Genomic DNA, 23,045 nt, shown 5'->3' on the forward strand with positions numbered 1-23,045 from the left:
TTTGGGGTTTTTGGTTTCTTCCCCCCCTTGGTGGCCCCGCCTCTCACTCTTTTTGGGATGGCACCTTCCTTTGCTCCCCTTGTACGGTCGAGGATGTTCTCACTTGGGGTATCTGATGTTGGGTCTTAAGGTGGGTTAGAAATGACAATATGTGGTGTCTGTGTATTGGGAAGAGTCAATAAGCTCATATCATCAAGATCAGAGTTAGTGAGAGACTGGTTTACCCTTGTCACCCCCACAGTATGATCAGTTAGAGTTTCCCCACCCTCTGGTGTTTTAGCTTGGGCAAGCGGGCCCATTGAGGACCTCCGCACCCAGTCAATTTCCTGGGAGATCCGTCGTTCTAGTACTTCGATATCTTCTATCAAGAGTACACCGGCCTTTACAAAATAGTTATCGATTGTACCTTGGGCTGCTTCTGCCGCGTCCAAAGATGATTTGCTTCTGGTTTGCCGGGTAGACATTCCCAATGTCAGAAAATCCAATAGTATACTCTGGCGAGTCGGGAGGCTAGACCGGGCAGGGGGGGTGGCCCGTCCTCCCTCGTCCTCGAACGGCCTCAAATGGCCCGCTCTTTGCCCGGTCTTCGCCCGCGCTTCCAACCGCGCGCGTCCCGCGTTCGCGTCAGGGGGCTGGGCTACGTAGGAGGAGGGGGGCGGGAAGAGGCACCAGGTGCGCGCGATGTCCTGGCGCTAGCACCTCTGATCCTCGCAGTCCCGTTCCCAGTGTCAAGGGCGTAGGCTCTCCCCGCAGCAACAAACAGCAAGGTTAGTAACCGAGCACACGGGCTTCCAGGTTACAGGTCGCAGTTCCACGAGGCAATGTCAGGTCAGGTCAGAGCAGGGCAATCTCAGAAATGCGCGTAGATTTCCAAACTACGAGCGGCAGTGTTAGCAAATCATGGATTTATCAACAGTATAGTTTTGCAAACTTGTTACAATGTATTTCAGTTCTGGTGGGCGGATTGTGAGCCTCCATTTTACAGTGTTAGTTAGAGGACGCTATATTTGAAATATTTGAATGCTTCAGTAACAGCATTACTAACCTATGTATTTTACTTTCAGGTTTGTGTTGATGTTCACAATCATTTAGTAATCTGGAATATTACATAGTTTTGACAACAAGATGTCTTGGTCTTACCACTGTATTGTGTGGCATAATTGTTTTAATCGGTTATGGTATTTTTTTATAGTCCTTATTAAATTGACTCGTATTGGACTAGAAATATATTAACATATTTCAAGATATTATTAAAGGGTCATGGACTCTCAACTCTGGCTCTACATTTACACAATCAAAGTAATTGTGCTGCACAGTACCTCGACTCACACTATACCTGCACCCTGCCTTCAATCCTCCTCCACATCTTTGCAGAGAGTAAAAAAGGCTAGGAGGGCCAACGTGTTGTATCTTTACCTTTAATTACGTGCATTCCTTGTTGAGAATGCAGCCATGTCATTGCTAGAATGGAATGTGTTAAGGGGTCAGTTGTTACATGGTCTTGGAAGTGAATGACTTGCCTCCCTGTTGGGTTAATAAACTACTTCCAACCTTCATAACCTGGACATCATCTTTACATTATTGGTGACGAGGATGGGATGCTGGATCTTTGTTTTCCGGTTGTTTCCTCTTTCTTTTCTTTGTCTTTGTTTTTTCCCTCTTTTCTTTTCTCTTGCTTTTCTTTTCTTGTTTTCCTTTTCTCTTTCTTTTGTTATTATAATAAGGGAGATGTGTTGTATCTTTACCTTTAATTACGTGCATTCCTTGTTGAGAATGCAGCCATGTCATTGCTAGAATGGAATGTGTTAAGTGGTTACATGGTCTTGGAAGTGAATGACTTGCCTCCCTGTTGGGCTAATAAACTACTTCCAACCTTCATACCCTGGACATCATCTTTACATTACAATGTACCATTGAAAATGGAGAACAAAGCTTCTGGTAGGGAAAAGTCTCTTTTTGCATTCTAACCCTCAAAAGTTTGGACTACTGTTGCTAGTTTTTTTTACTTTGAGTGCCTCATTTACGAGGTTTTGATGCAAGGCAGTGCTGTAAGGAAGAAAAGGGCAGGAATGCGCCTTATCTATGAGATACAGCGCATTCCTGTCCTATTCTCCAGCGCAGACACACAATGGGCTGCTATGCTACAACGCAGACCCCTTGCACCATGTTGCAAGGGGTTCTACTAGGTACGGGTGATTGTTTTTGTGCAGGAAGGGACACCTTCCTGACCAAAAACAATAAGTTTGAGGCGTTTTCCTCTTTCTGTGTGTGCTGCAGAAAAGGAAAAGAGCATTATTAGCAAGTAGTGACTGTACAAAAATGTAGTATTTAAGAAAGGACGCTTCAAGCCAGGTAGTTTACCACGTAGATTTATTGAGGTGGAAAAATAGATACATAGACAGGTAAAGTAAGGAGTCTAAGTAGGAGCCCCACCAGGAGCAGCTTCCCTGCTGCTCAGCCCTTCATCCAACTGATTCATGCACGCACACATTCCAAACACTAAAATTCCATCAGGCAGTCATTCTGGCTGAGCAGCAGGATACCACACGGAGCACCGGAAACCACTGGCTAAAATTAAGCACTGCTGATTCCTAACCTCAGTATCCACCCACTAAATCTCTAGCAGAAAGCGGGAGAACCGTTGTCTCGTAGGGCCACAGAATCCAACATGTAACACTGTACTGTCTTCAGTAGCTAGACATACTGCAAAACCCGGGCTAATCTTCTGTAAGAGCCATACTGCCCTTAAACAAAGGCGTCATTTGCACCTTTTTTTTTGGCACCTGTAAAAGTATCCTGTCTTTGCTTTGTGCATCTCTCCAAGTTCTGCCCTGGCCATTGCAGGGTGTAGAATTAGTTATACTCCTTTATATCCTGCCATCTTTTATAATATCCCCTCTCCCAAAACCTTTGTGTACTTGAAGCTTCATCACTGGAAAAGTTCCTGCCTATGCTAGCCTAGGCAAAAACCATAGGAGCAAAAAACCATTCTTCATGAAGACTTCCTATAGTGTTGAACACATGCCCACAAAACATGGTCATCTCTTAAATAAAGTGTCCAACAAAGAGAAATACCTACACCCTGGCTCTCGGTTTCAAGGAAGCTAACTCTCCCATGTCCAAGTCTGTCTCCAAGAGAAAATACTCATGTTGTTCAGAGGCAACAGCACAATTTACTTAGCAACAGGCAGACAACTTTCTTTGCCAGTTCAGTCAACACTGCCATATCGATCGCTTCTTTGGCCTTCTTTGCTTTTTGTTGGCAATACTCAGGGTCATATTTACAAGCCCTTATCGCCACTGATGTGTCACTTTTTGTGATGCTACAGTGGTGTAGCGCCAATTTCCATGTTTACAAGGTAGCGCAAAGCTACTTTGCGTGGCTTAACGCCAGCTTGTAAATGTTCCCCTTTCCTCCTCAGTCATCTGTTGTAAGGGGGCGTGCAATGGGTGTTGCTGTCGGCATTCCACCGCAACACCTATTGCTTTTTGACGCTGCCCTAGATTTACAAGGAGGTGTAAACCTGTATTTTGGCTAAAAACTAATGCCATGCAAGAGCTGGCATTAGAATGGGGCACAAGGAGAAATGCCTTTATTTCTCCTCGTTTTTTCTTTTTCTCTGTGTTCTGCATTCTGCAGCACACATAGAAATAGCAAAAATCCATTAATGATTGTTTATGTGCAGGAAGGTGTCCCTTCCTGCACATAAACAATTATTAAATAATGACTATTTGCTACTTCTATGTGTGCTGCAAAATGCAGCACACATAGAAGTAACAAATAGCCGTTATGGATTGTTGATGTGCAGGAACGGACACCTTACTGTACATCAACAATCCTTCCCTGCAATGCATGCACCTTTGCACTGTGGTGCAAGAGTGCCTCCGTTTGTGCTAGGCAGCTAATTTTAGCACCAGCACTACCGTATTTTAGTAAATACTACGCATCCCTGCATTTTGAAAATGTCGGAGCATGCTGCTGCCAAATTTGGCACAGATCCATGCTCCAACATTTTAGTGCACCTCTGGTGTTATTGACAATTTGCCTGGAATGTCAGGTTCTGGGCACTCCACTCTCAAATCTATTATCCCTCTCCAGTGGCTTCCGTAGTATTTTTCTGCGACATTAAGCCACCCTCTCTGATTGGGCTGATCAGGGGTATAAAATGTCCTCCAACATCTTCCTTGTTTTCTGTGCTTGGGTCCTCTGATGTCCAGTGTTCTGATTTGAACTTGGTGTGCTTTTCTGCAGTGCATCTCTTTTTTGGCCTGACAGAGATATCATACTATCTCTCAGTGTCGCTGTTCAATTCTGGGCCGGTCAAGGTGACATTATCATATGTGTTAGTGCCACTGACACTACACTTGGTTGTTTCATAGGCATCATCCATGTTTATGACACTTCTGGCCAGAGGGCCTTGAGAAAGGAGTCTTTAGCTGTAGCAAACCTTCTGCCAGCATCATTCTACTGATCAAATAGGGCAAAGAGCTTTCAGTTTGCACCCTTTGGCTCTAGCCCCAAAGTCGGCCCTTAAACAACTACAGCCGCTTGATATTAGTTATGGATCATGCTCTTGTGTGCAGAGGATTGCTCTTTATTTCTCAACACAGCTCTTTTCTTACTTTCTCTTTCAGGCAGTGGTATAGGGCAAGGCATCTTCCATGACAACAATCTTCTAGGAAAACCTCTATCATCTGCTTGAAGCTGCAGACCAAAGGGGGTTGGGTGAGTAACATTCCTCAAATGTCTACTCCTCTTCTCAATGGTATGAATCCAGAGCGGATCTGGGAGGACGTAGCACGGAAGGCCATACTCCATCAGTTAGTCACTGAGGTTAAAAATATCCACAGCATCAGTCAGCTACTCGGCTTAACCCCTTCGATGATCATGACGGAACAGTTCCGTCATGAGCATCGGTTGAGCTGTGCTCATGACGGAACCGTTCCGTCATGACGACGCCCGTTTCCATTAGGGGTCAGCACCCGGCGGTAAATTGTACCGCACCGATGTGGTTAAAGTGTCAGGTTCTCCTGTGAAATGCAAAGGCATATGTGACATTTTCAGCATGGTAAGTGATCAATAGGGCTCTGAACTCTTTGGCTGTGGTACCCCGACTGTGGTCATCCCTGGTTGCACTCTTTCCTGCTGCTGGGGTTCTCCAGACAGGCTGCTGCTCAAAATGAAGAATATGGGCTATCTCCTTGCCACTTTCAAAGCAATTCCAGACAAGGGGCTGCACATGCCAGTTCCTGCCTGCACCGCTTTACACAGGTCTCACTGGACACAATATGTCCAAATCCATGCCTTCCGGCTCGAGCACCCCCACAATCTGCCATGATCCCTCACACCTCTGCACTCTCTTGAGGCCCTCTGCACCACAGGTAAAACAATGAAAAGGACTGGAATGTACAAAGCACCTAACAGTGGTCTATGCTGTGTAGTTGAAGTGGGGACATCGGAGGGGCAGGATATGCCCATACTTTTTTAATTTAAGAAAAATTGGGGCATATTATCAAGAAACCGCGTTACAATTATCACCGCTTAATGGGCAGGAAACTGCAGCTAAAGTGGCGACAATGGGCTTGATAATATGCCCTTATGAATTCACATAGAAGCCCATGTTCTGGTGTGAACATGGGCTTCTATGGGAATTCTCAACAGCATATTATCAAGCCCATTATCGCCGCTTTAGCAGCAGTTTCCTGCCACTAAAGCAGCGATAATTTTAACGCCCTTCTTGATAAAATGCCCCACAGTTCCCCTACTTTTTGTGAACAAACACCATCCTGTGATTGTTAATTCCAACAGTTGAAATGCTTCAACAGAATTGTAACTAAACAACAACACAACTGCCAGTACTGGATATATTTTAAATGATTTTTAGAATATCCCCTATGGGTAAGACATAAGGGTCCGGATTTTTATTTGCATCACTAGTTCATTCATTTATTTTAGCACTAGTAGAAACAATTATTTTCAAAGCAAAATGATTTACATGTGTATATACAAAGGATTTGGAAAAACATTATAATGACAAAGTACTTATACAAAACAATTTATACAATATTTACAACACATCGACACTTTCACTTTGGCCAAACACATTCATCCATCTACAGTCATACCACAAAGCAAAAAATACTGAGGGCCTGGTGTCAAACAATATAGCTTCCTATAAACTTATGAGCAATGAATACAAATAATAATCAATGTACTAAGTACCTATACATTAGTAATGATCCTATTTTATGAGCACTATTTGTATACTGATTTAAATTTTGACACAAGGGCCCAAAAGAACAGGTCGACGCGTTTCGAAATCCCCAATGCGGATTTCTCCTCAGGACCAACAATCTACAAGAACAAACAAAAATTCTGTAGGAAATTCTGTCCTAAAAACTCTTATTAGCAGTGACACCCCAAGTCATTGCCTTTGTCCATACCTCGTAAATAGATCAAAACCAATCTTCCTAGAGTATGGCGTGCAGCCAAACAGCCACTGTGAATGAGGAGGAGAGGACAAGCAGTGTGTAGTTAGTCCACAACACACACATGTTACACAGAAGACTTGTTGTGACCAATGGGTACAAAAGAAACGCTTACCTCTGTGGAGGCTCATGTATTATTTAATCTGAGGAAAAGGAAAGTGATTCAATCAGGTATGACTGACCAAGAAGAACTATTGGAACATCGCATGTACATTTTAGCGAGCTGTACCGCAGGTTGTAATCGGCTTACCGGTATTTTAAGTTGTATATGCCACAACAGCTTTTTGTAAGGCGCCCCTTTGTCGCTGGCGTACTGCTGGAGTTCTAAAATTGAAGAACAGAGGGTCGCCTGGTTAATCTGATGAAAACGTACCAAAGTTCAAAATCCAGACCGCGAGGTAGGTAAGAGCTCTCACCAGCAGCTCCGTTTTAGCTCGTCTTCCATTACTTGCTCGAAAACCGCGTTCAGAGCCCCACCGGACGGCCAAGTAATTTTATTGGAGATTCACGATGTCACATAATCGCGATGTTCGGGTTGTTGTTAGAAAGTTAAAGGGGCAGTACAAGTGCTCATATATAACTAAATCTTAATTAAGAAAACAACAACAGTTAATATATCGTGATGTTTGAGTCCCGGTTTGTTGGAATGAACCTAATATAACCATGATGTCACTTGATCCCGATGAGTAGACCTAATGTAAACCACGATAACACATGATTGTGATGTGCCGATTGTTGCTAAAGGTTTAAAGGGGCAGTGCAGGTGCTCATTTGTAACTAAAACTTTATTGAGAGGACAAAAACAATTCATATATCTAGATGCTTCAGTCCAGGTTCATTGCAGTGAACCTGTACATATTCGGAACCGTCTCAGCGATATATAAATTAATATGGCGGCTGCATATATGATCAGGCGCAAGGTTCGGGCAGGGCCCTCCTTGTTAAGTCCCATAAGACAGAATTCAGACCTCCATTACCAACTAATGGTATACCATGGTTGTATTTAATATTCAAGAGTTCTAATAATCAAAGAGCAGTCAAAGATCTGTTGGGCAGATGTCGAAACCAGTTTCAAACGGTTACTAAAAATGATGCAGTTCATTCCTGAAACCTGTCAGTTTACAGGTTGCTTAAGAGTAAGCCATGCTTACTTCCTCTAAAGGCTTGACAGTGTCTAAAGTATAATAGAGGCTTCAAGTATCCATCCTCAGAATCTCAGAGATTTCGTTGAGCCCTGTGATTGCAGTATTAAATTTCATTATAAGGAGAGCCTCACGTTGATTTAATCTGCCTTCAACATCCCCTCCGCGTGCATCATTCTCAATTTTTGAGATGATGGTCCATCGTAGGTCTTCTTCCTTATGATGATTTGCAATCCAATGGTGAACCAAGGGCGCAGAATTGTAAGGCAGGGACTGTCTCCTGTGCTGTGAAACAGAGGCAGGGGCAGACAGCGAAACAAGTCTTCTTGCCAGGGTGCCTGCTTCCCTGAAAGAGAAGTAAAGGTGAGAATCTGGTCAATCTGCAAATGTAAAAGGTGCTTGGAAGCCGGTATAAGCTTTAATTGATGGAATCACTTGAAGCTTCCTGTTGATACACATTTATTCTTTAAGAGAGGTATTGTAAGGGAGCTGCTAGCTAAGCTGTGAAGTGTGTGCTTTTAAAAGACAGCTATAAAACAAATTGCTTCCTGATGACACACATTTATTGGTTTTGAGAGGTACTGTAAGAGCGATACCAGCTAAGCTGTGAAGTGTTTGCTTTTAAAATACAATTATAAAAACAAAGTGCACTACCTACAGTCCAGGGACTACTAAAATCAATATTTTGGAGGCACTTTTTATGTTAAACATTTTTGTGCATTTTGTAGCAGCTTATCTTAAACTGTGTGTAATACAATTGCAAAATAATGATTTACATGTTCACAGTGCTTTCTGTCACAGATTGGGACCTTGTAACACTAAACATACACGTCACTATTCTGCACTGCACCAACAAGGATTCTATTCTGTGTCTCTCTGGTGCAGTGCATTACCTCCTCGTAAATCTTCCTCGTAACATGATTAATGAAGTGAGCTTCAGCTCCACACCAGAATCCTCCAAGGCAAAAAGTTAGCCTCTCATGCTTTCTATCCCTTCCCAACATGGCCGCCCTTATCACCTCTGACCTCTATAAGAGGAGAGGCGGCCCAACCCACAGCCTGTTTTTTTGCTTATGTGCTGCAATTTCTGAAGAGCATGTTTCAGGTAGGCGGTTCCAGCTGTAGCGGAACATGGGTCCGTGGTTGGTGGTCCTGCTCTAGTGGACCCTTGGGATCTAGGACCCTCCCCTTTCCTATCCCTGGTTTCATGTCGGGCCAGTTAGGCCCTGCCTTAGTGAGCCAAGGGTTGACAGGGGAGGTAGCTGGGGTGGTCTGGGGCTCTGCCTTACGGCCCCATCTGACCAACCCCCGTCCGTGTTTGTAATGTTTTTGGGACATTGTCTGTGCCCGGGCCTCCTGTCAGGGAGATATGGCATAGGGCGGGTTTCCCCGCTTCTCCAGTTCCTTCACTTTTTTTCTTAAAAGAAGTGATTATATTCAGGCCAATTTGTTCCGTGTGCTTGGGGCTTACCTGCTTGATGCCGGGGGGGGGTGCAGTCCCCGGCGCAGGCCTTTTCTTTTTGCTGATTTCCCATGCACTGCTCGGGTCTTCTATGAGGCGAGGATCCAGTGTTTGTCCAGCTGCTGGACTCCGCATTTCTCTCCAAGCCAGTGGCGGGCCGGGCTCGTCTGGCTTCCCGCGCAGCACTCGTTTCTCAGGTGCGGCTGGTTCATGGCCTACACACCCGTTTCTCTGGCCGCCGGCGTGTGGCGGGTGACTTGACTGTGTCATTTGTGTGGTGGCAGTCCCTGGTGGGATTCTTTCTGGCTCTGTTCAGTACTATGTGAGGTTGTACTGTCTCCTTTTCGGACGTTGCTTTCCTTGTTTCCCATTTGTTGGGGGTGTCTTGCTCACAAGCATGCGCACCTTGTTGTCCTCCCGCGGAGTAGCTGTGCCTCTGGTTTACTGCTGTCTGAGGTAGTGGGCTTGTGGTGTTGGGAGCTCTCAGCTCTTTTGCTGCTGTTGCGTCTCTCACTTTGCCACATTGTTGTTTTATGGGTCCTGGTGGACCAGTGCTGTGCAGCGGGTACAGCGTTCTCTGGGTGAGTGTTGTATATCTGTGTGTGTGTATGTTTTCAGATTTCCTGGTAGGGGTTTTGGCCTCCAGTTACAGTGGTATGTCTGCTTTTGCCTTGCAGCTTGCAATAGGGGGTGTGGTAACTTTTCCCACTCTGGGTACATTGATTTCCCTGTTGTACCTAGCGTTCTCGAACCTGCTTCCACTCGCGGTGCGTACGTAGGAAGGTGGAGGTTGTGGCCTTACGGCTGGAGCGGTCGCCCGGATACAGGTTCACGTCTCAGAGGCAACGCTCAATATCCTGTGATCCTGGGCATCGCACTTACATTTTCCGAATTTGTGCTTTCTGTGGATTGGTCCAATGCGTTTCTTGCGAAGTTTCTTTGTGGTTATTGCCTGGCGGTCATTTCTATAGACTTTTGTTGTGCAGTTTAGTGATGTTCTTTGCAGCGGCATCAAGGTGCCATACTTTCGCGGGCGCTGCTTGTCTATGCGTTGGGCCCTTCCAGGTGTTTTCTCTGTCTTTCTCTTCTGGGGTAGAGAAGGGTCCATTGTGGTGATGCGCACTTCATAGAGTGTTATCTGTTTTGCCATTTTTGTCTTGGCTCTGCAGGCATCCTGGTGGACTTGTGTTCTTCAGCCATTTGCCCTTTTGGGTTGTGTGTTTGTGTCCTGGTGTTTTACTTGTGTTTTGGGGTGTCTCCCGGGGCCATGGCTTCGTTTTGTTTCCTGTGCTTGTCCCGGTCTCCTTTTCCCCTTCTGGGCTTTGGGCCTGTGGTCCTTCTGTCCCGTAGGTTACTTACCCGCCTGCTCTCCTTTGGGATGTGGGGTCTGGCGTGGTTGGTCCCTGGTTGAGCATCCGCCTGGGGATTCCGGTAGCGTTTGTTTGCTGCATGTCTGTTGGGTGCAGGCTGGTTTTGGCACTTGTCCGTCCTTCTCTGGGCTGCTTCTTTGGTCTCCATGCGGGCTTTTTCTTCAGCTTCTGCCCCTGGAGGGCTTGCCCTCTGCTGTTCGTGGCTCCCATTTTTTCTCGTCCTGCTTCTGGGCTCTGCAGGCGGCTACTGAGCCTCTTGTCCATGTTGTGCTTCCCCATGGCTCCTAGCCTTTGGGGATCTGTTGGGGGCCCTCTGTTGTCCCTCCTTACGTCCTGGGTGGTCTGTGTTGCAGTTCTGTGGGTCCTGCCTACTGTCGCACTGCCCATGTTTGGTCTTGGCAGTGTCGCGGGTTCCTCTCGGCGGGTCCTGTTCAGGATGGGGTCTTGGGGCTCTTCCGGTTCCTGGCGGTCCTCCTTGGTTTTTCCTCTGGCCCCCTGGTTTTCGGTTGGGGTTGGGGTCCTCCACAGGGTGTGTTGGGTGTTCTTGTGTCTTGTTGGCGGGCGGTGCTTGCATTGTCCTTCTCTTGGGGGCTCGCCCCTTCCGGTGGATCTCCAGTGCTACTGGGCCATCCTGGTTCATACTCGTCTTCCCGTGTTCCCGTGGGTATACTTTCTCTTGTCCCGCCTTCGGTTCCGTTGTGCTGGTGGTTGTGCTCCAAGGATTCGGTCCGGTCTGTGTTGGTGGTGTCCATTCTCTTCCCTTTCCTCTTGGTCATGGGTCAGGCACGCGGCTCCCTTTCCACCCTGTCTGCGGGTGCAGCCTGCGGTCTTCCTTTTCTGATGTCCCCTTCCCAGGTGACTGTGCTGTTTTCTGGTCTGTGGAGTTGGAGCGTGTGCTTGGGTTCCCGGTCAGTGCGGGGTCGGTTGGTCCTCCTGCTGGTGGTTTTCTCGTCTGGCTTCTATTGGTCGTTCCTTTGGCTTGTCTGGGGTTTGCCTCAACCGTGCGGGGGCCTCTGGTTTCTGGTATGGGTGGTTTTTTGCCTGCCTCATTCAGCCAGGAGGGTTGCTGGGTTTGCTCCCTTTGGTCCTTGACTGGCGTATGGGGGTTGTTGCTCGTGACAGGTTCTCTCCCAGGGGGTTCTGCCTGTTGTTTTCCATGGTACCGAGTTTTCTTCCGCCCGTGGCTTTAGTCTTCCTATGGACAGCTGGGTTCTTTTGTTGCAGGCTGGGGTTGGATCCCCGGTGGTGGCTCTTGTGCTTCCTCGTCCGGGCTCCTGGCTTGGCTCTTTCCTCTGTTCCCTGTGCTTGCGAGGGTCCTGGGCTTGTTTGGCCTGGACTGGCCATTTGGCCTGTTGGTGGTGCTTGTCTGGGTTCCTCTCCCTTGGTTTCCACAGCTGTGGGTGTTGGTTGTCCGGGGGTGCTGGGTTTTCCCGGTTCTTCCTTCCCTTTACGGGGCCCTCCACTTCCGGTGAGATTTTGCGTCCACTTCTTCTTTGCCTCTGGCTCTGGGGTACTGGTGCCTGTTGGCTCGGGGTTGCTCCCTGGTGGTGTTGGCATGGCTTCGGGCGTGTTTCGCCCGGCTATTCTGTCCTTCTCACCTTTGGTGTATTACTGCCTGTGGCCTTGCCTCCCTGTAAGCTCCTTTTCTTTTTGGCTCTGTTATACTGCAGGGTCGGGCCTGTATAGCGGCTGGCTGGGTGGCCGTTTGGGTACTCACTTTGGTGGCATGTGTACTGCGAGTGGTTCGTACGGGTTCGGTTTGCTTGGCTCCTGCCCGGGGATGTCCTCTCTTTTGTGCTGTGTTTTCCTTGCTACCGAGTGCTGTCTGCATCCTTGTGCTTGGTGGCCTGGTGTTGGGCCTTCGCTTTCCTTTCTGGTGGCTTGGCCTTGGGCCTGGTCCCTTCTGATTTTCGGGTTCCTTGGGCAGCCGTGCGGGCTTTCTGCTGTTTGCCGCTTTGGTTCCGTTGGTACCCAGGTTGCTTCGGGGTTGTTAGTGTGGCTTCCGGGGGCTGGTTCCTGGCCTTGCTGGGTTCTTTTGCTGCCTTCCGGGGGGTTGTTTGGCCCACTGGGGTCTGTGGCCTGCCTGTTTTTCACCAAGTTGGTGGTGTTTTGTTGGTCTTCATTTCTGCAGGTCGTTGGGTTGCTGGGTTCCTTTCTGTGATCTCCTCCATTCTTGGGACTCCTGCCAGTCCACTTTGGGTGGTGTCTGGTTCCTCATCTTCTGCCCTTTGTTCCCTCTGAGGGACACTCTCCACACCATCAACATTGTTGAAAACCTACCTTTTGACTCCCAGCATCAAATTCTTGCTACATGTGATGTAGTTTCTCTTTCTCTATACACCTGCATCCCCCAAGAGGAAGCTCTTGTAGTTATAACCAGATGCTTACAACAGAGACCGGCGCCTATGCAAGTACCAACAGAATTTATTATTGCTCTGCTCAGGATAGCGATGACGAAAAACTTTTTTATGTTTAAAAACCAGTTCTTCCTTCAGACCCAAGGTGTGGCGATGGGGGCTCCTTTCGCTCCGGATGTGGCTATTTTGAATATGGCAGCATTTGAGGATGACACCGTCCTGTGTGCGCACAACCTATTCAGAGATCACCTCTATCTCTGGATGAGGTACATCGATGATATTTTACTAATTTGGAATGGTGACCAAACAGACTTGACATCATTTCACACATGGCTAAATCATCAGTTACCTCACCTCCAATTCACGATCCAGTCAGACAACCATACTGTGAACTTTCTGGATATTACTATTTATGAAGATCAACGCCGTTTGCTAACAACACTTTATCGCAAACCAGCAGAGAGGAATTCGCTACTACAGTATAGTAGCCATCACCCCCGAGCTCTACGCGACAATCTGCCATTTGGACAGTTTTTACGCATCCGCAGGAACTGTTCCAATAAGGAGCATTACCTAGAACAATCTGATGACTTGTCAAATCGTCTTCAACAGCGTGGGTATCCAAGACGACTAGTTACTAAAGCATGCAAAAGAGCTTTGTTCTTGGGAACATTTACTGGCTCAAAAAGACCATGTCACCCAGGAACAAGACAGAATAGTCTGTGTCACCACTTTCTCTACTAAGAGCAATAAAATCAAGCGTATCATAAATCATCATTGGAAACTCATCTCAGATGACATTAACCATACAGATACTCCATTACACGCTTTCAAAAAAGCGAAAAGTGTGAAAGACTATGTGGTACGCTCTCTTCTACCTACCCCTGACGAACCCACCATAACATCATTATGGAATCTCCCACCAGTAATTGGTCATTTCAGATGCGGCCACTGCAAGGCTTGTGACACCACGATTCAGACGAAGGAATTCCAGCACAACCAACGGAAGGTCCAGCTAAAATCACTCAGTAACTGCAACACCTCAAACATTATTTATGCAATAGTCTGCCCGTGCAACTTAATCTACATTGGCCAAACACAACAGAGGGCTAAAATGCGAATCCTACAACACATGAGTAGGATCAGATGTGAGGTACAAGGCGCACCCCTTGTTGACCATTTCAGATCGGCTTCTCATTCACCTGATAGTCTCCAGTGGGTGATACTTGAAAAAGCGATGTTATGACCTCGCGGAGGGAACATTGCAAATATCCTAAATACCCGCGAGCTTAAGTGGATGCTCTTCTTTAACTCGCTACAATCTGGTCTCAATGAACATGACAGTTCATTTTCTCAGTTAGCCACTCTGCCTTAACACTTTCCCAAGTACTATCCTAAATAACTGATATCTGTGTACTTATCGGACATGACATCCATGGGTCTTTACCGTCATGGGACAGGTACACCTGGGATTGGACACTGTTGTTCATATGTGTCTATGCTTAGGCATGATAGACAACAGCTTCGCAATGAATGTATTGATGTAGGCTTTTCGAAGCATTTGGTACTACAATATGGCCTTACCATCTTAAATAATTGAAACCCGTGTACTTATCGGACATGTCATCCATGGCTTTACCGTCATGGGACAGGTACACCTGGGATTAGACACTGTTGTTCATATGTATCTATGCTCAGGCATGATAGACAATAGCATTGTATTGAATGTATTGATGTAAGCTTTTCGAATCCTATGGCACTACAATACGGCCTTACCATCTTGCGATAGGTACGCCATCTCGTACATGTAAATTTTCCCCAAATCATGCTCTATCAGCTATATGTCCAAAAATGTCAATGTATTTGTCCTCTCTGGATACGTCTATTCATAGTTTTTCCAAACTCTTGGATATGAACAACCCCCCTTCCCCCTCCCCCCTTGTTGATGTATTCATCAGTATCTACATCCTGAGTATGTGACCCTCACCGGGGAGTTTTCTATCCCCTCCCCCTATATTTGAGCAGTCCTCAATTAACAATCTCTGTATCATCGCGATCACTTATTACAACAATATTATTTGGCTCCTTTATAATACCCTGAACAATAATCCACCTTGGGGGTAATTACCCTCTCCTTAATATTTTGTATTGAATCATCGCGATCTTTTAACTCATGATCCGATTCCTCTATGGCCGTAATATCAATCCCTATTATGTTTGAACCGCGCGGGTAATTACCCTCTCTTTAATATTTTGTATTGGATCATCGCGATCATTAATTAATAACTCATGATCCGTTTCCTCTATGGCCGTAATATCTATCCCTATTATGTCTGAACAGCGCCGAGTCTTTCTACAGTCTGTCTACAATCTCTACTCGGGATTCAGGGTCACGTGACTCCGTTCCCTTGGTTACCAACTAAATAGGAAGTTAGCCAGCCACTACTGAACCTGCCTTGAAGACGCCGGTTTGATTTACTCCTCGGTAAGCGCACCCGACGCTCCGGCGTTCCTCCTTACTTTTTAATCATTCTTTGCCAGTCCAAACACGAGCATGATAATAATTATCTCAATGCTCCATTCCTCCCCAGTGGGTGACTCCCGATTTACTCCCAGCGCCTGCTTACTACGTGGGGACGACCGTAACCAATACTGCACTCTCTGGTAAGCCTCTGTGGGCGAATCTCAATATAGATACCTGTCTGGGTCTCTTGTGTGAATATTAATGAAGTTCCCTTATGCCTTCAGATAAATCTTCGGATTTCCAGTGCCCACCGTCCCCGGGCCTGTTTTCGATTCCCGCCATAACGCTAGTGGTAACAATCAAGATGTAAGTCCTTTAATTTTCTATCTGTCCACAAAAAGTGCAAGCTGTCAATGTGATTTACTTTCCATTTTCAGCACATTAACTTTAATATACTTGAAATTGTTTGTTCAACCCCCTCAGGAATTTATGTTCTTCACACGGAGGTTCTCTACAATGATAAATGAAGATGAGCACCGAATAACTAGGTATGCTCTCCCCAATTGTGTGCTAATCTAAATAATCTAACTATGGTATCATCTGAATGGGTTTAGTAACCTGTACCCAATTATTCATATTAATAGGTTGCTAGTCCCCATCCGGTCCTGATGAAGACCCCGCCGCAAGGGCTCCACTATTTCCTGCAACATCTGTGGGTCGAAACGTCGACAACTGTCCTCTATTTTCCAGCCCCCCATTTGAAACTGTTACATATAATGTACTACGTGGGGCTAGTGGTTTTTTAAGTGATATATTTGGATTCATGACCGTCTGTACATTTCAATTGACTTATAAATGTGTCAGATTATTGTCTGATTTTATTGTCACTACTCCTACCTGCACTATCCTCACTTTATCACTTCTCCCTTACTCCCAGGGGCACTATTCAACCTTTTCAAAATGAGCATTGTTGGATACTATATCCTGGTTATGTCTACATTGTGAATAAAACATTGTAGATTCATTAAGTGTATTACTATTATTATTCAATTTGTGGTAATTAATCATTTTTCACTGGGACCCCTTCCCTCTCAGTACCCTCTGTTGTCCACCAGGCCTGGTGGGATTTTGTTTTCCTTCTGTCCCCCCGGTCGTTGGATTTGGGGTGGTTTCTGCTCTCTCGTGTTGGAGGTTCGACAAGTGGGGTTGCTGTGTTTGGGTCGGATTGCATTTGGTGGCTGCTATAGCTTCTTGTTGTCTCTGTGGTGATGTTGTCCTCTTTTCCTACGGTTCTGGAGTTTGGGGCTTCTGTTTCCCTCTTGCTTTGGCTGTCCTTCGGGCAGTCTTGGTGTGTTTGGGCCTGCCTGCTTCTTCTTGTTGTGGCGGCCCTATGGGTCCCGGGGGTCAGGGTTTTCGGCACTCCTGGGGTCTCTTTGTCCTGGGCTGGTTCTTCCTGCTTGTGGTTGCCTTTCTCTTGGGTGGTTTCTTCCACTCGTATGTGGTTGTTGGGTTTGCCATGCTCCTTTGGTGTCCCCTCCTGGTCCATTGGTTTATTGTGAGTTTCCATGAAGCCGCTTGGCTTTAGTATGTGCTCACTTTGTTCATCATGTGGCAAGGAAGACTTACAGGGAGGTAATGCCCCGGTTACTTACCAGTAATCTTCATTACTTCGAGTATAGTCTTCCTCGCCATATGAGTTCCCATCCCTCTCTTCCTGTGTTGCTGTCCACTTCATGTTTCTGCTTGGTGGTTATCAGGCTGTGGGTTGGGCCGGCCCTCCTCTTATAGAGGCCAGGGGTGACAGGGGCGGCCATGTTGGGAAGGGATGGGAGGCATGGGAGGCTAACTTTTGCTTTGGAGGGTTCTGGTGTGGAGCTGAAGCTCACTTAATTAATCAGGTGGCGAGGAAGACTATACTCTGAGTAATGCAGATTACCGGTAAGTAACCGGGGCATTAACTAATAGAGGTTTCATAATGTACAATAGTGCATTTCCCACAGATTAACATAACTGGCATTACATTTTCATTTAATCTGTGTGCTATTTTATATGCAGTTTCATGAAGGTGAAAGATTGAATAACGTTAGATTAATCAGTCACACTCCCACGCTCACTCACCCCATCCCAATTGCATGCACATCACAGTTCCCATACTTTTTTTAATGCACTTCGACCACTGTCTCTGCTACGCTGACCTAACTAGATGCTTTGACCGTGTTGATAGTACCTGACAGAGGGGGCCAAACCCACCTGGCTGTCAAGAGCTCATTGCCTGGCCCAGTAAGTGTGTGACTTGGTGTAGAATGCCTTCGTATTGGCCCTCAGAGGCTGTTGCTGCAACAAAGGGTAGACGCCGGTCGGGATGGTCGGGGAATTGCTGTTGGAGCAGTGGTTAACCAAGGGACACCAGTGACTAAAAACCTTTAACTAAGGCCTAACCAGCATAGTTTAGTCACAAACAAACTTTAAATATGCAATCCCATGTAACCCCTTGCATGCTCATGACGAGCTCAGCTCGTCATGAGCTACAGTGCTCCGATGCTCATGACGAGCTGAGCTCGTCATGGCCATTAGAACGCTCGCACGCTGGGATAATTCCCCTGCTGTGCTGAACGTTCTATTGAAACGGGTGTGGCCGTGACGAGCTCAGCTCGTCATGAGCACAGGAGCACTGTAGCTCATGATGAGCTGAGCTCGTCATGAGCACCGGGGCGTTGTGCGCGCCCCCCGCCCCTCAGCACAGCAGGAAAATTACCCCAGCAGCCAATGGGTTAAGGAATATAATTAGTACACAAGCTTACAGACACCACTAAGGCTAGCAGCTGTTATGTGTATTTGTGAAGCGCGCTATCACCAGTGAGGATATCCTGCCAGAGAACTGCTCGAGAGTAGCAAAGAAAGAAGAGGGGTTATTAAAATAATCAGTAGTGGCTGCTACTGGACTCTGGTGGTGAGGCGGAGGCGGGGTCAAGGGGTGGGGGTGGGGTGGTGCGAAAAAAAACTTTTTTTAAACCACTTACATGTGACGGCCAGCCGCTGCCTTTCTTCAGTCCTTTTCTTCCTGCTCCGTCCTGCAGCAGGATGCAGGATGCAGGAAGCAGCAAGAAACACCTGGCTCCCAGGCCCCTGATAGCCAATCAAAATGCTGTAATGCAGCATTGTGATTGGTCTGTGTGCCGTGGATAAGTGCTCAGCCAGGGAATGGGAGCCTGGGCATGTTCTCCGTGCAGACTGTAATGCAGCTGCTTGGAGAATATGGGAAGTGCGCATGACTATTTTGGGCGACCCGAGTTGGCCGACCAAACAGTCATTGTGCACTTAGGTGTGGGCAAACCAATCCTCCCCTCCCCGCTCCTCTGTCCTTGGAACAGCCTCACTCCACCCAAAAAGCTGCTGCAGCGCAGGAAACTTAAAATGATAATAACACAAGTTATTATCAATTTATGTTTCCTGCTCTGGAGCAGTGGGCCGATGCTCCTCCGCCTTAGCGGGGAAGCCGCCACTGGAAATAATAAGTTGTTACCAGCATTAGTAGGATGTGCTGCGATGTAATTTGACAGTTATGCAGTTATTTTTGAGATTTGTAGTAGTTTTACTATTAAGTTCGCCTTTCATTTGTGGAAAATAAGAGAGACATCTTTATCTTGCTGAAAAATTCTATTCTACAAGGCAAAGACAGTTAAGAGCTACAAATTCTTACCTCTATCACAATTTTTCCATGCAATAGATACATGGTAGAGTGATCAAAGCAATATTTGTATCGTCATTGGCTGTGCTCCTTCTTTTCCTTTACAGTACATTTGTGTCTTATCCTTATTCAACCCCATCATCTGACATGAGGACAACCAAATTGGTTCTAGAAGGGGGTTAAATTTATGTTACAGACGTAAGCGCAATAACAGTTTTAGGCAAATGTGTGTGATCTGAAATTATCAGCACAAAAAAATTACAAATATCAGAGCGTGTGGGACATGGAGGGTCCTGGCCGCAGCCAGGTTTTGCCCCTTACAGACGTTCATAAGTGGAATGTGAATACCTGCTTTGAAATTACCAGAAGCAGCAAGGAAGTGTCCTCAAAGCCCTGAATTCATCACAGCCTATCTGGCTTTAATGGTCAGCCTGTCACTGCAGATACATGTTGGCCTCTACCCAGATTCTCAGAAGCGTGTCACCACTGCATAGCACCCCATCTGTTTGTAAAGGCTAAAAATCATAAAATCTCTATTATTATTATTATTATTATTATTATTATTATTATTATTATTATTATTATTATTATTATTATTATTATATTTAATTTTATACAGCGCACAGCTACCCGGAGGTTTCCCGGCACTAAACAAGATCCACCTTCTATCCACCTTTTAGTGCTGACAGGAGTCTATTGAATTGTTAAGCGAGAATAGCTAAACCTTCCCTGGTTTCTAACAGCCACAAGAGGCATGTGGTGATACCTCGTCGCTATAAAAGGTGTTGGTTAGATCCTTAAATGTCCTTACAAATGCAAGTTTACAGCAATAGCTGGGCTGCAGACTTCTTTTTCCAAGGGTGCTCTTTATATCACCTTTTCCACTTTCCATGAATCCTTTGGTCAACCTGAAGAGGAGAAAGCTCCCAACGTGCATATATTCAGTGTCTTAGCAAGGTTGCCCTGGACCCTAATGCAAGCTAGGGAATAGGATCCCTGTACAGTTGATGTCCCAAAACCTCATCAAATTCAGACACTCCTAACGCTCCCTTAGCATTAAATGCATCTACAGGGATGCTTCCACCAGTGGCGTAACAATAGCCCCCCGCAGTCCCTGTGGTGCAGGGGGACTTCCTCCGGCACTGTGCACGGGCGGGCCTGAGAACTCCTGACCGGGTCCTGAGCGTGGGGGGTCCTCTCCATGCACTTTGAAGGAGGGGGCGGGGGGGGCACAAGTTTCTTTATGCCACTGGCTCTCACTGCAGATTAGACCAGTGCACGTAAAGTGTCAAGTGTTGAAAATGTAGTATACACAATAAGGTGCCCTAATTTCAGAAGGAGGATGGGGTGATGACCATACACAGCCCCACTACACAGCAAAGCTAAGCCAGGTTTTATAGGGATTCTACCTCATGGTTTGTTGGTGGCATGCTTCATCATCGAGTCCCTCGTGCAGAAATGAAGGTACAAATGCTTGGACTCGACTTACCTGAGGGAGCCCTTAATATTGCCAGGGATCAGGTAAGAAAACTACAATAACCAAAGGTTTTTTCCATCAAGTGCTTTATTCCTGGGTTACCCTGGTAAGATTAAAAAATGGCACCTTGTTGCACCTGGGGGACGCTGGGAACTGACACAAGTATTACCAAGAGGTGAAATTACTCACAACTTAATCAGATCAGCCTCTTTTCTAGGTGATTGTTTTATATTGTGCATTCTAAGCGCAATAATAATGCTTAGAAATGGATAAGTTGTAAGGACCTCTTCAGAGAGCTTTGTTGAGTAGGAGGCTCCCTCAAGAAACCTTTTGGCCCAGAAACTGTCAAAAGATGTAATTTAAGGCATATTGGGTCAATCGCTTAATTAGCATGAAATGATTTGAAGACATCTTTAGATGGGAGTTTAAAGGGAGTTTTTTCCATGGGGGATTTTCGGAAAGTAGTGTCAAACTGCAACCTTTAATACTGAAGATATTTTCTAAGAACATTAATGTCAAATAGTGAATTTTAAAACAGAATAGGTCGCTAGGTTGATGAAACTGGAAGGAGTCACAGAGTATTTGAAAAGGGAACTTGAAGGGAGGGGAGGTGGTCTCAGCCAAGGAAATATTTTTAAAAATGATATGCAAATTGTGCCTTCAAAGCAGGCTGCGCCAAAGTCATTGCTTAATACTTAAAGAAGATTATTTTTTTCAGTAGGCTTGGTGATTGTCTTCAAAGTAATCCTCCGGGAATGGGACAGATGATGCATTTTAGGCTCACTGGGAACAGCAACGTGAACACAACTGGAAAGGGCTTAATGCACCAGCACCCTTCAGTGACAGACAGTATCCCATAACGCCATATAATACACCTATGTCTGCAAATACGTTCAAGCAAATAATATTCCCGATATTACCAATATTTTGTCCCATTCCATCAGTACAATATAATGTATGCAAGTATCATCAAGTGATTTCCTGCATGCTATTAGTGCTTAGGATGGTCGACATAATGTATACTGCCCTCGATACCCTATTACAAGATCACATAATGCCCCAGTAATGTGGATATCTGTCACATTTCCTAAATGCCACAGTAAAGTACATATTTCCTATGCCCACCAATGTAAAAGTAAAGCACATATTCACCCAATTTCCACTGTACTACAGTAATGCCTAAGCTGCGTGTCTATAAATCGACAAGAACTGTATGCCTATAGCGACCTGCAGAAAGGTTTAACAAGAGCTATATGTCTATAATGGCCCACTTAAGATCTACATGCTTTTAGTGACCAGAACAGTTTGGGGCACATTTACAAGCCCCTATCACCACCATAACATCACTTTTTCTGACAATGTGGTGGCGATACGGGCTTCGCCTTATTGACAAGGCAGCGTTAAGCCTGGCTTAACGTGGGTTAACGCTGCCTTGTAAATAAGACCATCTATCACTCTATGCTTAAAGTGAAAGGGGTGGGCAATGGGTGTTGCGGTGAGCGTTCTGTCGCAACACCCATTGATTTTGACGCTGCCATATTTACAAGGGTTCAGAAAAGGGGGTGGTGATGAACAGAGTGTCTGAATTAATCAGACCACTATTACCCAGTCCAAACATCAGGGCTTGATCCATCACCGTTATTTAGCTCACTGCACCATCCCAGCTCAGAACCTGGCTATATGCAAATCAGTCTGTCCCTGGCCCAGTGCATCATGGGAACAGGGCAGACTAAACTTCCAAGCCAATTCTTCACCAGAAAGGAGACAAGCTTCCGGGGACCGGTTTCTGGCATTTCAGCCGTCGTCGGCCCGGCTTGCTTGAATCCTGATGGTGCAGTGAGCAAGGGACTCATGTCTGAGTATACCCTGCCACACCTATAGTGGCCAAAAACGATTCAGAAAAGGGGGTGGTGATGAACAGAGTGTCTGAATTAAGCAGACCACTCTTACCCAGTCCAAAGATCAGGGCTTGATCCATCACCGTTATTTAGCTCACTGCACCATCCCAGCTCAGAACCTGGCTATATGCAAATCAGTCTGTCCCTGGCCCAGTGCATCATGGGAACAGGGCAGACTAAACTACCAAGCCAATTCTTCACCAGAAAGGAGACAAGCTTCCGGGGACCGGTTTCTGGCACTTCAGCCGTCGTCGGCCCGGCTTGCTTGAATCCTGATGGTGCAGTGAGCAAGGGACGGTGTTGGATCTAGCCCTGATCTCTTGACTGGGTGAGAGTATTCTGCTTATTTCAGAAACTCTGTCCATCACCACCCCTTGTTAAATATTTACAAGGGTGGCGTAAATACGGGGCATCACCAAAATTAAGACAAGGGAAAACCAGGGGATATAAGCCCCTATCGCCACCAGAATGTCACTTTTAGTGACGTTTTGGTGGCGATATGGGCTATGCCTTATTTACAAGGCAGCGTTAAGCCATGTTAAGAGGCTTAATACTGCCTTGTAAATAATTCTCAAGCAACAGTGGTCCCATGCACAAATAAGTTCAAGGAAAAATAAATATAGACACAGTGGACCTATATTAAGTAAGGTGATTTGTCCAGCCGGACATGGATCACAAATATTTACTGTCAAATAAGG

This window comes from Lissotriton vulgaris, chromosome 4_1, assembly GCF_964263255.1.
Source record: "Lissotriton vulgaris chromosome 4_1, aLisVul1.2, whole genome shotgun sequence".
Lineage (NCBI taxonomy): Eukaryota > Metazoa > Chordata > Amphibia > Caudata > Salamandridae > Lissotriton > Lissotriton vulgaris.